Raw genomic sequence first — 11,805 nt, 5'->3', positions numbered from 1 at the left:
ATTCGGATTCAGCACCCCAAAATTACTTTAAATCAGTTTTCAAAGTTCATGGCGCAAAAATCGTATAGACCAGTGATATAAAGGAACGTTCAAATATTACGTAACGCTTTTTTTCCGAATTTTTGACCCCCCCTCCCCCATGTAACGCCAACGTAACGCTTTTTTCAATCCCCCCCTCCCCCATGTAACGCTTTTTCAGTACGAATTCAGCACAAAAAACTACCGTTCCGTACTCGAAAGCGTTACGTAACGTTTTGCTTGAACCCCCTCCCCCCCAATGTGATGCTAACGTAACGCTTTGCATAAACCCCCCCCTCCCCCTCGAAGGCGTTACGTAACATTTGAACGTTCCCTAATCAATCATAGATTCCGGGTGGAAGTTTTTCTTGCAGTATTGGACAGCCTACAATCTGCGCTAGAGCAACGCCGTAATAGTCCAGTCGTTGAAGCGAAAAAAAGGGTCGAACCTTGACTTAATTGGTGTAAAGCTGAAACTTTGCACATTGCTTCTGTTGATTATGTACATTGACCAAAAAAAAATCCCCGTGAAAATCTTTTGGTGAAAAAAAGTTATCCGCTTTTTTTGAAAATCCGCCAATTTTTTTCTCAAACTGGCGGATAAACAAACTTTTCAAACAAAAATTTAAAAACAAAAAAAATTTTCTACAAAAGGTTTTCCAAAAGGTTTTTTCTAGTAGGCCTATTTAGGCTATCATCAAGAATAATATATTAAAAATCTAGGAGAATCAGAGCACCGGAAAGTTGTCATTTTCAAGATGGCCGACAAAACAGTGTAATGACAATAATTCACTTAATATTCATGCTAGAGCTTTAATTCTGGCGTCTATCCCTAAGCTTAAGGTGGTAAAGAATTCATTAAAACAATTGAAAATGAAATTAACTCATTAGTTTAATGGAAAGACTTATATGAAACAAAACCAATAACGTGAAACATTGGCTGTACAGGAATGGCAGACCACTTATTAAGTTATTTACATTCAGTTGAATACTGAAAAGTTTGGGTGTTCATTAGGACAATTATCGCTTCTAGTACTAGTTGCAACGTTCATCTGATGAAATTGAAAGTAAAAGCTACAACAAACAGGATGGTTTATTGCTTTACTGACGTTTCGCGCACCATGAGAACGCGCATCCTCAGAGCGAATAACATTCAAAATAAAACTTCACAAGGTTATATACTGTAGTGCGGTTGAAGGCAAGAAAAAATAACAGATAACTTAAAATTGAACAACTGGCCAATGATGTGTGAGCGGTTACTTTCCACGTTAAATTACGTAAAAACCTCCATCAATTAGTCCTGGTCATCATCTTCATCCAGTAATGACTGATTGTACGTATTGTTACAGGCATCAAGTTGCACTGTCCACATGATGCGGTACAGGGTAGATTATTCTGCCTACAGCTCCACCTGGCAGTGCTACAGCCAGTTGTACAGTTGCTGTAGGTTCTATAAGAGGGAATCTGGGTCAGCATCCATGTCCGACTCTGTTGTCACAAACTGACTGCCTTCCAGTTTCCAACCCCACCCGTAAGTTTCCATATCACCTCCTGTCCTAGCCAGACCATTATTTGGTAGTAAACCCTTAGACAGTGAAATTTTGTCGATGACTCAGTAGGTGGTAGGCGTTCTGGTAGGCGTCACAAATGATTGGGAAGAGACTACTTTTTTATTAGTAATCTGTAGCAATGACGAGAGGGAATCCGTCCGCGTGCCCCCAAAAATCACAACCATTGCTTGACAATCTTTGTTCACAATGGATGCTGCTGTCTGCTTTGGAAGAAGGAAGTAATTGGCACAGTCTTTCAGAGTAGCAGCACCCTTTACCAGCTTGTGAAAGACAAATTGCTTATCAACACCAAAGATTCTTGATGCTGTGTCACATCCAGTGTAGGCATGTAGAAAAAGTAATTGGGAACATAATTCTTCACCCATCACCATTTTCAGTTCGTTTATTTGATACACTTTGTCAGCATTTTCCTTGTCGGAACGGAAATATAGATCTTTGTTTGCTTGTTGCGCATAATGAAGAAGCAGGACCAACAGATCTGTGTCTTCTTCAATCAACGTTGTCGAGTATGACATTACATTAACAACAGTAGCCTTCACAATCGGAACATCAGCATCCCCTGGGACATTGATCACTTTGCAGCCTTTTGACTACCCCGAAGTGTTTTACTGATTAAGTCGATCATTTTTCGTTTGTTTATGCCTACATTAACGTCATTCTCGGCCACAACACCATTCACAATATTCCTCAGGGTTTGATCCTGAGAAAAAGGTACATAACCAGCCAGTGATGTATTCTGCGCTTCAGGATGCCTTCTGCGCTTCAGGATGTCTTCTGCGTCTTCAGGACCGAGATTGAGTGTCGGTTGCGTAGCGAAGTGGTGAGAACGTCTGCGCGACGTTCGAAAGGATGTGGGTTCGACACCGCTCCAGAGCACGCGACTGTGTCTAGACACAGACACTTAATGGCAACCCAAAATAAGGAGAGAAGCTGACTCGAAGACTAAGCCTATATGTCACTTCGCTGCCTCCTGTCGTCTGTTGTAGGCTATCACATCTGTGATCGCAGTGTCATTGTATGTTATGTATCGCCTTGGGCGCAAATGAAACACGATTATTATTATTATCTAGGAGTGCGTCTGTGCTTGGATAGTGATCATTAACAGTTGGAACACCATTATTGATGAGCCTTGCCGCAGTTTTAACTATTTCTCTCTTTTGTGACTTTTCATCATCCTCATGTCTTGTTTTTAGGTAATGAGATCGGAGGATTTCGGATGTCTTCTCTCTCATAGTGACAATGCAATGAAGGCCCTGACCTTCAGCTATATAAATAGATTCACCACACTGTTTCTATAATTGGGTCTTCAGATATTTTGATCCTTAAGGAAGGCAATCATCATTTGCTAAAAACTCCTTCATTTTAGATCTGAGGTCTGATATCGTTAACTGTTCTTCATCATTCCGTTCAAGATGGGAACACATCTTTAGAAATGCCTGGTCCTGTTCCTCATCCTTAGGTCGCCCAGATTTTAGACGTTTTGCCTCAGGTACTCTGCCGCATTGCAAGGGTACGTTAAATCCACATATAAAATTAACACTACAAGAATGATGGTATAAACAGTCTGCAGCATGCAAATCGCTACCGTAATATTCAATACGACCTTTCATGGCGCATGACCAATTGTCAGAACGTCTCTCACAACACTCTAATATAGTCCTTGCAAAAACATCTGTTTTAACAAAACTAAAGCCAGGTCTGTCCGTGAGAACTCCAGTCCCACAAAACAAACAATGAGTCTTACTGTGGAAATTGCCATCAAAAATTCGAACACTTTGTTTCCCCGTGAGGCAGGACCCACTTTCCTCTCTGTTCGTCTTAAGCTGCAGTGTATATCGATTGGGTTGGTATAACGTTTACGACAGTCTATGTGTACTTTTCGACCAGCTGTCGCAACAGTATTGTCCCCTCTATTAGTACTAGCAGCATTAATCCTATCAGCACCTTTTTGACGCAGTATAGCCTACTGGAGGCTCCAGAAGCTTGAATTTCCTTGTCACAGACGGTAATTTCTTTGCAGGCATTTTTTCTGAACTCTTTTTCCGTGTATCCGTAAACTTCCTCCGGCAATCACGGTGGACCAAAACTTTGCCAGTGTGAAATAATTGCAGTATAAAATTTACTTTTAAATGAGCACCAACACTAACTATAATTTCATAAAAATTGAATAATTCAGTAATTGTATATCCGCCATTTTGAAAAAAATGGCGGAATTTCGAAAATAGCGGATAACTTTTTTTCACCAAAAAATTTTGACGGGGATTTTTTTTTGGTCATTGTACATAATGAACAGAACCAATGTGCAAAATTTCAGCTTTACACCAATTAAGTCAAGGTAAAACCCTTCAACGACTGGACTATAAGGCATACACCCAATTGAACAAACGGTTTAGTTTTTTTTGCGAAATCTGCATGACCTAACACCTGCGCAGATCCAAGAAAGTGCTGACAGACTTTTGGAAGCATATTCCCAGGATTTGGAAAACGGATTGAAAGATGAACTACCTCAGTTTTCAGAATTCGTTAAGCACATTGCTATTGATTGTTCCTCTCCAGAACTCAACTATTTCACTTCGATTAAAGAAAACAATAGTGACACCACGTTTCCTAACATTGACAATTTGTTGCGCATTTATCTATGTATGATGGTAACTAATTATACTGGAGAGAGATCATTTTCAAAATTGAAGTTGATTAAAAACTACTGTATCTGCGAAACACGATGGGGCAAGAGCGGCTACACAATGTAACTCTTTTGAATATTGAAAATGACATTCTGAAGTCACCGAACTCATCTGAAATAATTGCCAAATTTGCAGAGATCAAAATGCGTCGAAAAGACCTTTTTGAATGATATTGTTGAAGTTTTATATTTCTCCTTGCAAATAAAACATTACATTAGACTTTGTTATTTTTGTTGTAGAATGTAGATCAAATCTGTAAAATATTCAATTGCTTCCCGGGTATTATCTGTACATCAAATCAATCTGCTGCAGGCCCCGCACTTGGTTAATCCGGCACTGCCTATTGCTGCAATAGCCTTTACTCTGACAACCAAACGCACGCATTTGTCTGGTGGAAGTGTATTGAACATTCGCAATAAAATCTCCATGGTCGCTTGGTTAGGTGCTAGAACAGACGATCCTCGAATGATCAGAGAATGTTAAAGGCACTGACATCAGTTTTTGTTTAATAGAAAGGAGCAACTTATTTTGATCTTGCTCGCATCTTTCGTCGCTTGCGCTTCAAACGTCGCATTCTCTTCTTCTTCCACTGCAAAACAAAATTCAAATAAATGATCAAACCATTGGCAATTAATGCCAGTTAACATTGCAGCATTCATGCGGCACCGAGTGAATGGAGTAATTCTCCGGCAACACTTCAACAATCTGAAACTTCACTTTGCCAATCTCGATAACCGGCCCAGCGTCAAGAGCCTCTACAAGTATGCGAAACTACCAGGAATACCTATCAAGGCTTTGTCAGTTCGAGGATAAAGATTTCAAAACCAAACCAAGTATCCCTGGGGGCTCTTAAAACAAAAATTAATCGATTCAAAACTATAATCCTTTTGTTCGAAAAACAAGACCACTACTTCATGACAACTTAACATTGTGAGCAAAATCTTTTAGAAGTGGCTTATCACAAATTATACCCTTTTCTATGCAAAATTATTTCATGTTGCCAAAAACAACAGCTGATTAGATAGAACAAGTAGTAAACATGTAAAAAACTTAATCTATAGCAGTGGTTCTCAAACTGGGGTCTGCGGTCCTTTTGGGGTTCGTGAGACAATTTTCTGGGACCGTAAAGCACCTTCCAAAAAAATTAACACAATCCCGAAGAAAAAAATTTTGTGGAAAGTAAAATTTTTCAGGCAACTTATTTTCCAAACCAAACTTGACAGATATATTTTAGTAAGCTGGCTTGGCATCGCTCCACACTTTTTTAAGCCTGGCTTTTCGTTTGATTGTGATAGCTTTTAAAATTGTTTCGTTTCTATCGCCTTTGTGACATCAAGGAGTGCATAGTGTTTACCAGATCAAGAACAGAATAACGAAATATACTTAACTAAAAAGGAGGTATAGGCAAGATTGATTAAGGCTGGTTATTTTTACTGATTTAGCCTAAGTTTTAAATTGAATGCTTTTCCAAACTTTTAACTTTTTTAGCCTTAGTCAAATTAGCCTAAAATTAAGAACTCATCAACTTTACTAATTGAATTTTTAACTTAAATTGGAGTACAAAATGTGAAAATGGCTCAGCCTTGAAAAAAATCAAGATTCAATGATTCCTATGTTCAATTTGGTTTCACAGTGATACATTCTTAAGAAAAGCTGCAGTGCGTGCTATGCTGTAAAGTTTTAGCAAGTTTGGCTCTAACCTAGCAAGCTGAAAAGACATTTGGTAACACATCAGATCAAGATCGTATTGAACCAAACGAAACCTAACATAGAACTGATAACACATAAGCAGGTGGATTGGTGCACCCTTTTTATTGACATGTGCATTTTTAATTGCATGTAACAAATAAACTATTATTTACCATTTTTGCGCTATTTTGCCTTAAGTTTTGGAGGACCGTAAGTCGTTGAAAAAATGGCAAGGGGACCGTTCAACAAATTTATTGAAAAAGTTTTGAGAACCGCTGATCTATAGCCATAAACACAATCTGAAACCAAATACACCAGTCCCAGCAGCCAGACTAGTCTTTGCTGCAAGTTATTGTTTAGTTTTATGCTTTTAAAACAATGATGTACGGTAGCCTATTTATGTTGCAAAAGTAAACATTATAAAAGTGTGGATTTTTATAACATTGCCAAAAAATCAGAATTGGCAGGGATCTTATGGTAAACTGGATGCAACCTAGTTCGTACTCTGAACAGTTCGTACCCTGAAAAGATGGAGAGAAAAAATTAAAAAAGCAGAAGTCGCTGATCGCAGTTTCCACTATCCGTAACCCTTACCCTAAACCTCGCTCATCGTAGTTTCCGCAAACATTTTTCCGCAGTTTCCGCTAACGCTTACCCTAACTAGTATAGAGCTGGGTTTTTTTTTTCGGTCATTGACCGATTTTTCAGCAAAATGTCCGAAAAAAATGTAGTCAATTCGGTCAAAATGACCGAAAAAATATATAGTCAATTGACTATATATGACCAAAAATGACCGAAATAAATAAAAAATGACCAAATTTTTTCAAGTCATTTTGGACTAATGACCGAAAACTCTCAGCAAAAAAAAAACCCAGGTATAAAGTAATATATGTTCTAACCCTAACCCTCGCTAATCGCAGTTTCCGCAAACATTTTTCCGCTAACCTTTATCCTAGCCATAGAGTAACCTATGCTCTAACCCTAACTATCGCAGTTTCTGCAAACATTTTTCCGCAGTTTCCACTTACCCTAACTCTAACCATAGAGTAATCCATGCTCTAACCCTAACCCTCGCTGATCGCAGTTTCCGTAAACATTTTTCTGCAGTTTCCGCTTACCCTAACTCTAACCATAGAGTAATCCATGCTCTAACCCTAACTGATCGAGTTTCCGCAAACATTTTTCTGCAGTTTCCGCTAAACGTAACCCTCCAGTTTGTTTCAAATTGTTTGGGGAAACTCTGATCAGCGACTTTGGCTTTGTGCTATTAAACTGCGATCAGCGACTTCGGCTTTTTTCTAAGATTTTTTCAGGGTACGAACTGTTCAAGGTACGAACTAGGTTGCACCCTGGTAAACTGACATAAGCCAGGGTTTTTAACATTAAAAGAAAAATATCCTTTAATTTTTTTTTAAATATGTCAATATTTTAAAAGTATAGGCTAGTCCATGTGCGTATTCACAACTATTCTTTTTAAGAACCTTCAAAAGTTGTATTTGTTAACTTAAACAGTTACTCTTTTTTTATTACAAAGATATTTTGATTCACTTAAGCGATAATAATTGAAAGTGGCTACATTTACGGTGCCGTAAATACAGCCGTTCCATGCCTTTTTTAAATCTTTACGTCGCTTTTACTGCGCATGCGCGCTGGTGCGTATTTTTTCTTCTTTCTCAAAAGAACAAATGAAAAAAAGTGCATATATAAATTCTAAATTCAACCGCATTTGCCAAGTGAATCTGTGGCGCGTGCGATCTTTGTCTGGCTCATACCCCCAAGGATATGAGTTCGATACCACCACGAGGTGTTTTTTTTTAAACTAAATTCGAACCCGAAGTGACTCAATCGTTAGGCTATGCATTTTTGTGGCAGTTCCGTTTAGTTTGTTTTTAGTTCTGACCATTACAACAAAAAAACAATATATGACAAACATAGCAGAGTAAGGTAGAAGCGACAAAACGCAAACGTTACAGACTAGCGTGCATCATACCAAAGCAGGACAATCAGTTCAAAATATGGCACGGTCGCAACACCTTTAATAAAATTTTTATAAATTGAGAACAAAGAGAAAAAAAAGGCTAGTGAGTTTTTTTCTTTAACAATTATTATGAGTAAAAAAAAATTCTAAATTCATAAAATTTTGGCAGTGGCTATTTGACCGGCTCCGGTCTTTAAATCTGAAACAGTATTTGACCGGTCATGACATCACTACATAAGCGCTTTTTTCTTTTTCTCTTTCAAAGCAACAGACGAGAAGCGCCGATATAAGTTCTATTTTCAACACATATTCTTCAACTCAGTCCGTCGCACGTGCGATACGTTTCCGGAAGCATTCTTTTTTTTTATCTAAATTTTGATCCGAAGCGCATTTTTGTGGTCAATTTTTAATTTGAGTAGCCTACAGCCCATTTTTTATGTCTTTTCAAATGTGAGTAATAATGTTAGAGTTTTTTTAATTTGCTGGAATTTGAGAATTTCTCTTGGTAATTTTCTGATCGTCATAAGTGAACGTGTGTTGCCGAACGACCCTACATTTTTCTCTCAAGTTAGTTATATACAATACTTCTTTAAAAAATGGTTTTACCATTATCATTTCTTTTAACCGTATCTGTCACTGCCTCCTTTTGGCATCAAGAGTTACTGGCCGAGACCATCAGGTCTACGTCTCTCTTGTTGCTAATTACTCCGTCGGCTTACCGGTATATCAAATAACAACGGAAAAAAGTATGCCGTTGGTCAAAAGCCTTATCTATCACTTCAATCAATTTATTTCGCAAAATATATTCGTGATTGTGTATTTTAGGTAGAAAAGGTGATAAAGACTCGGTTTTTGACCTATTTTCGCCATTTCTTGGTCAAATTTCCCAGTTCACATTTTATTTTGAAAGTCCTCTTGCATAGAACACAGAATTTTATCAATTTTGTTTTTCCGTTTCTGTGCAAGCAGTATTCCATGCACTTTTTGCACTACAAAGCAATTTGCGCAAATAATAAATTACCTTCCTAATTGATGTCTGCCAGCAAAGAATGACTCATATCGCGTCAAAGACCAACTCCCTACCCAGACAGCAAAATCGACGTTGAATCAATGTAAAAATGACGGATTTTGCTGCCTGGGTAGAGAATGGAATTTTAGCGCCGTCGTGTTATGACTGACAGACACAAAATGAAACCGCACGCTAATAGTAAACTGTCAATCAAGCTATTGAATATCAGGAAATTTCTTGCATTTTATAACTGGCTGTGACAAAAGGTTTATTTTGAACTTCACAATTATCCGATACCAACATAATCGGGATTAAAAGTTGGGGCAAGAAAAAAAAGTAAAAGTCAAGAAATCTCAGGTTTCTAGCGTCACTGCTTCTATGTGAAATTGCTGAATTAGCAGAGGGCGAGACCATAAGGTCTACGCCAGTGACAGATACGGTTAAAAGAAGTATTGTATATAACTAACTTGAGAACTATACTTGAGAACTATTAACTAACTTGGACTGTAGGCTACTCAAATTAAAAATTGACCACATAAATGCTCTTCGGGTCAAAATTTAGATAAAAAAAAAATGAAAAAAAGAATGCTTCCGGATAGTATCGAACTCATCCCCTCTAGATTGGCAGCCGGAGACGAACCCTACGCGCCACGGACTGAGTTGAAGAATACGTGTTGAATTTAGAATTTATGTCGGCGCTTCTCGTCTTTTGCTTTGAAAGAGAAAAAGAAAAAAAGTGCTTATGCAGTGACGTTATGACCGGTCAAATAGTGTTTCAGATTCAAAGACCGGAGCCGGTCAAATAGCCACTGCCAAAATTTTTAGGTGTTACGGCCGTGCCATATTTTAAACTGATTGTCCAGCTTTGCTATCATGCACGCTATAACGTCCGCGTTTTGTCGCTTCTACTTTTTTCTAGACCTCTGCTATGTTTGTCATATACTGTTTTTTTGTTGTGATGGTCAGAACTAAAAACAAACTAAACTGAACGGCCACAAAAATGCGTAGCCTAACGATTGAGTCACTTCGGGTTTGAATTTAGTTTAAAAAAAGAAACACCTCTTGGTGGTATCGAACTCATATCCTAGGGAATACGAGCCAGACAAAGATTGCACGCACCACAGATTAACTTGGCAAGAGCGATTGAATTTAGAATTTATATATGCACTTTTTTTCATTTGTTCTTTCGAAAAAGAAAAAAAAATACACACCAGCACGCATGCATAGTAAAAGCGACGTAAAGATTAAAATAAAGGCATGGAACGGCTGTATTTACGGCGCCGTAAATGTAGCCACTTCCATAATCATTTGGTGGTATTGTTGTATGTATTAGAATTACAACAGTGCATTTTATGATTGCTGTTTTAATTCCAAAATGTGTACTGCCATTTTAGTGGATACCACTGTCATTCTGGCAGAATACTTTAGCAAGATATATAATCTGTGAAAAATGCACTAGACCACTTGTTATTAACTTGTGCAAGCCTGCCCTGTGCCAACAAGACAATTGAACTCACACCATGCAAATTTCTTTTTGACTTAGTCCTGTGCATACAGACCAACTAACTGAAGTTGATCAGTTATGACTGACACAAAATTTTACAGTAGTAGATTATGCCAAACACTTTAAGAGAACTAACAATCCAATATCCAGGAATTGAGAACACATATATTTTTTATAACGCTGGAGTTTATCACAAAAGAAGCATGCAAACATTTGATAAAAAAACTATCCACTATTTTTTATTGAATGAATTTCTACTGACCTTAGCACGCATTATTTAAAGTCTTTACGAAATCCAAGGTGATTGTGGATATTTCCAGATCAAAAACACGTCGTACCTCCACTTTAACAACACTGCAAAAGAGAGAGCGATGGTGGAATCGTTACAACGAAAATATACACTTTAAAAAAGAGTTGCCATATTCAACTAGAGGAAACTTTGACATTTCCAGTTTCAACAAGTCAATTTATTTTGTTTTAACAGCGCCATATATTAACAAACAAGCAGAGTTTGTCAAAACAATGCATTGTACAAGTGTTGGTTAGATTATGGCGCAATCAGGATGGTAGCGAAAGACCATAAGCAGTCATTTAGTCAGCCACCACCCCATCACAGTAAATCTAACTACACATTCATACACACTGGTGTGCAGAGGCAGGCACACTACTTCAATGAATAAAAAAAGTTCGCCACTGAGATTGAAAAACAACTGCTGTTGGTTTGAATCTCCATTCTCAGACTGAGTAAGCCGAGGATAAAAATTCAAACCAGCGACCAAGAATTAACTAACGACCAATATGTGATTATGTGCTAGAAAAGGCTACAGCACTTGCGAAAGTTTTCCTGAAATAACGAGGGATAACGTGAATACCACCACCGAATTGCAATAATTATTATGTAAAACATACAAAAACAGAACAATTTGATACTACTGTAGAGAACAAAGATTAAAAAGTACGATACGATGATATGCTGTAAAGGTAAGTTATCTGTATTGAGCACTTAAGGTAGGCCTACGCATGTATATTCATGTAACAGTGGATTTTTGACATTTTTCTTAAAGCGATGGAACGGTAAATCTTTTATGTCGTGTGAAATGTCACCAGGGACGTGCAGTCAGGGGAGGAAGGTGAGGCAGTGCCTCACCTGCCAACATCTGGCAAAGCAAAAGTTATATCAAAGAAGTGGTTATCACAGAATAAATATTATTTGTTAAAAAGTAGTAAATATTGCACGTTTTTAGGTGCTTTATTTGTGTGAATTGCTTTAGTTGTGCCCCCTTTCCCGCAAATTTTACGTTTCTCCACCCAAACTGTGCTTTAATTTTTTCTGTTTCTGTGGCAATATTCAT

At 37.8% G+C, this 11,805-nt stretch overlaps 1 long non-coding RNA gene across 1 annotated transcript; it reads right to left on the bottom strand.

The window, feature by feature from the left end:
* Positions 1–4,654: 4,654 nt before the first annotated feature.
* LOC145765535 (uncharacterized) lies at positions 4,655–10,848 on the bottom strand. Its single transcript, XR_014288582.1, has 2 exons — positions 10,716–10,848; positions 4,655–4,862 (listed from the first exon to the last, which is right to left on the bottom strand). It is a non-coding gene; the product is annotated as an uncharacterized LOC145765535 (long non-coding RNA).
* Positions 10,849–11,805: the final 957 nt, after the last annotated feature.

Source organism: Aplidium turbinatum, chromosome 2, assembly GCF_918807975.1.
Source record: "Aplidium turbinatum chromosome 2, kaAplTurb1.1, whole genome shotgun sequence".
Classification (NCBI taxonomy): Eukaryota; Metazoa; Chordata; class Ascidiacea; order Aplousobranchia; family Polyclinidae; genus Aplidium; species Aplidium turbinatum.
The sequence above is the reverse complement of the archived record's forward strand: the minus strand, read 5'-3'. Positions and strand labels throughout refer to the sequence as shown.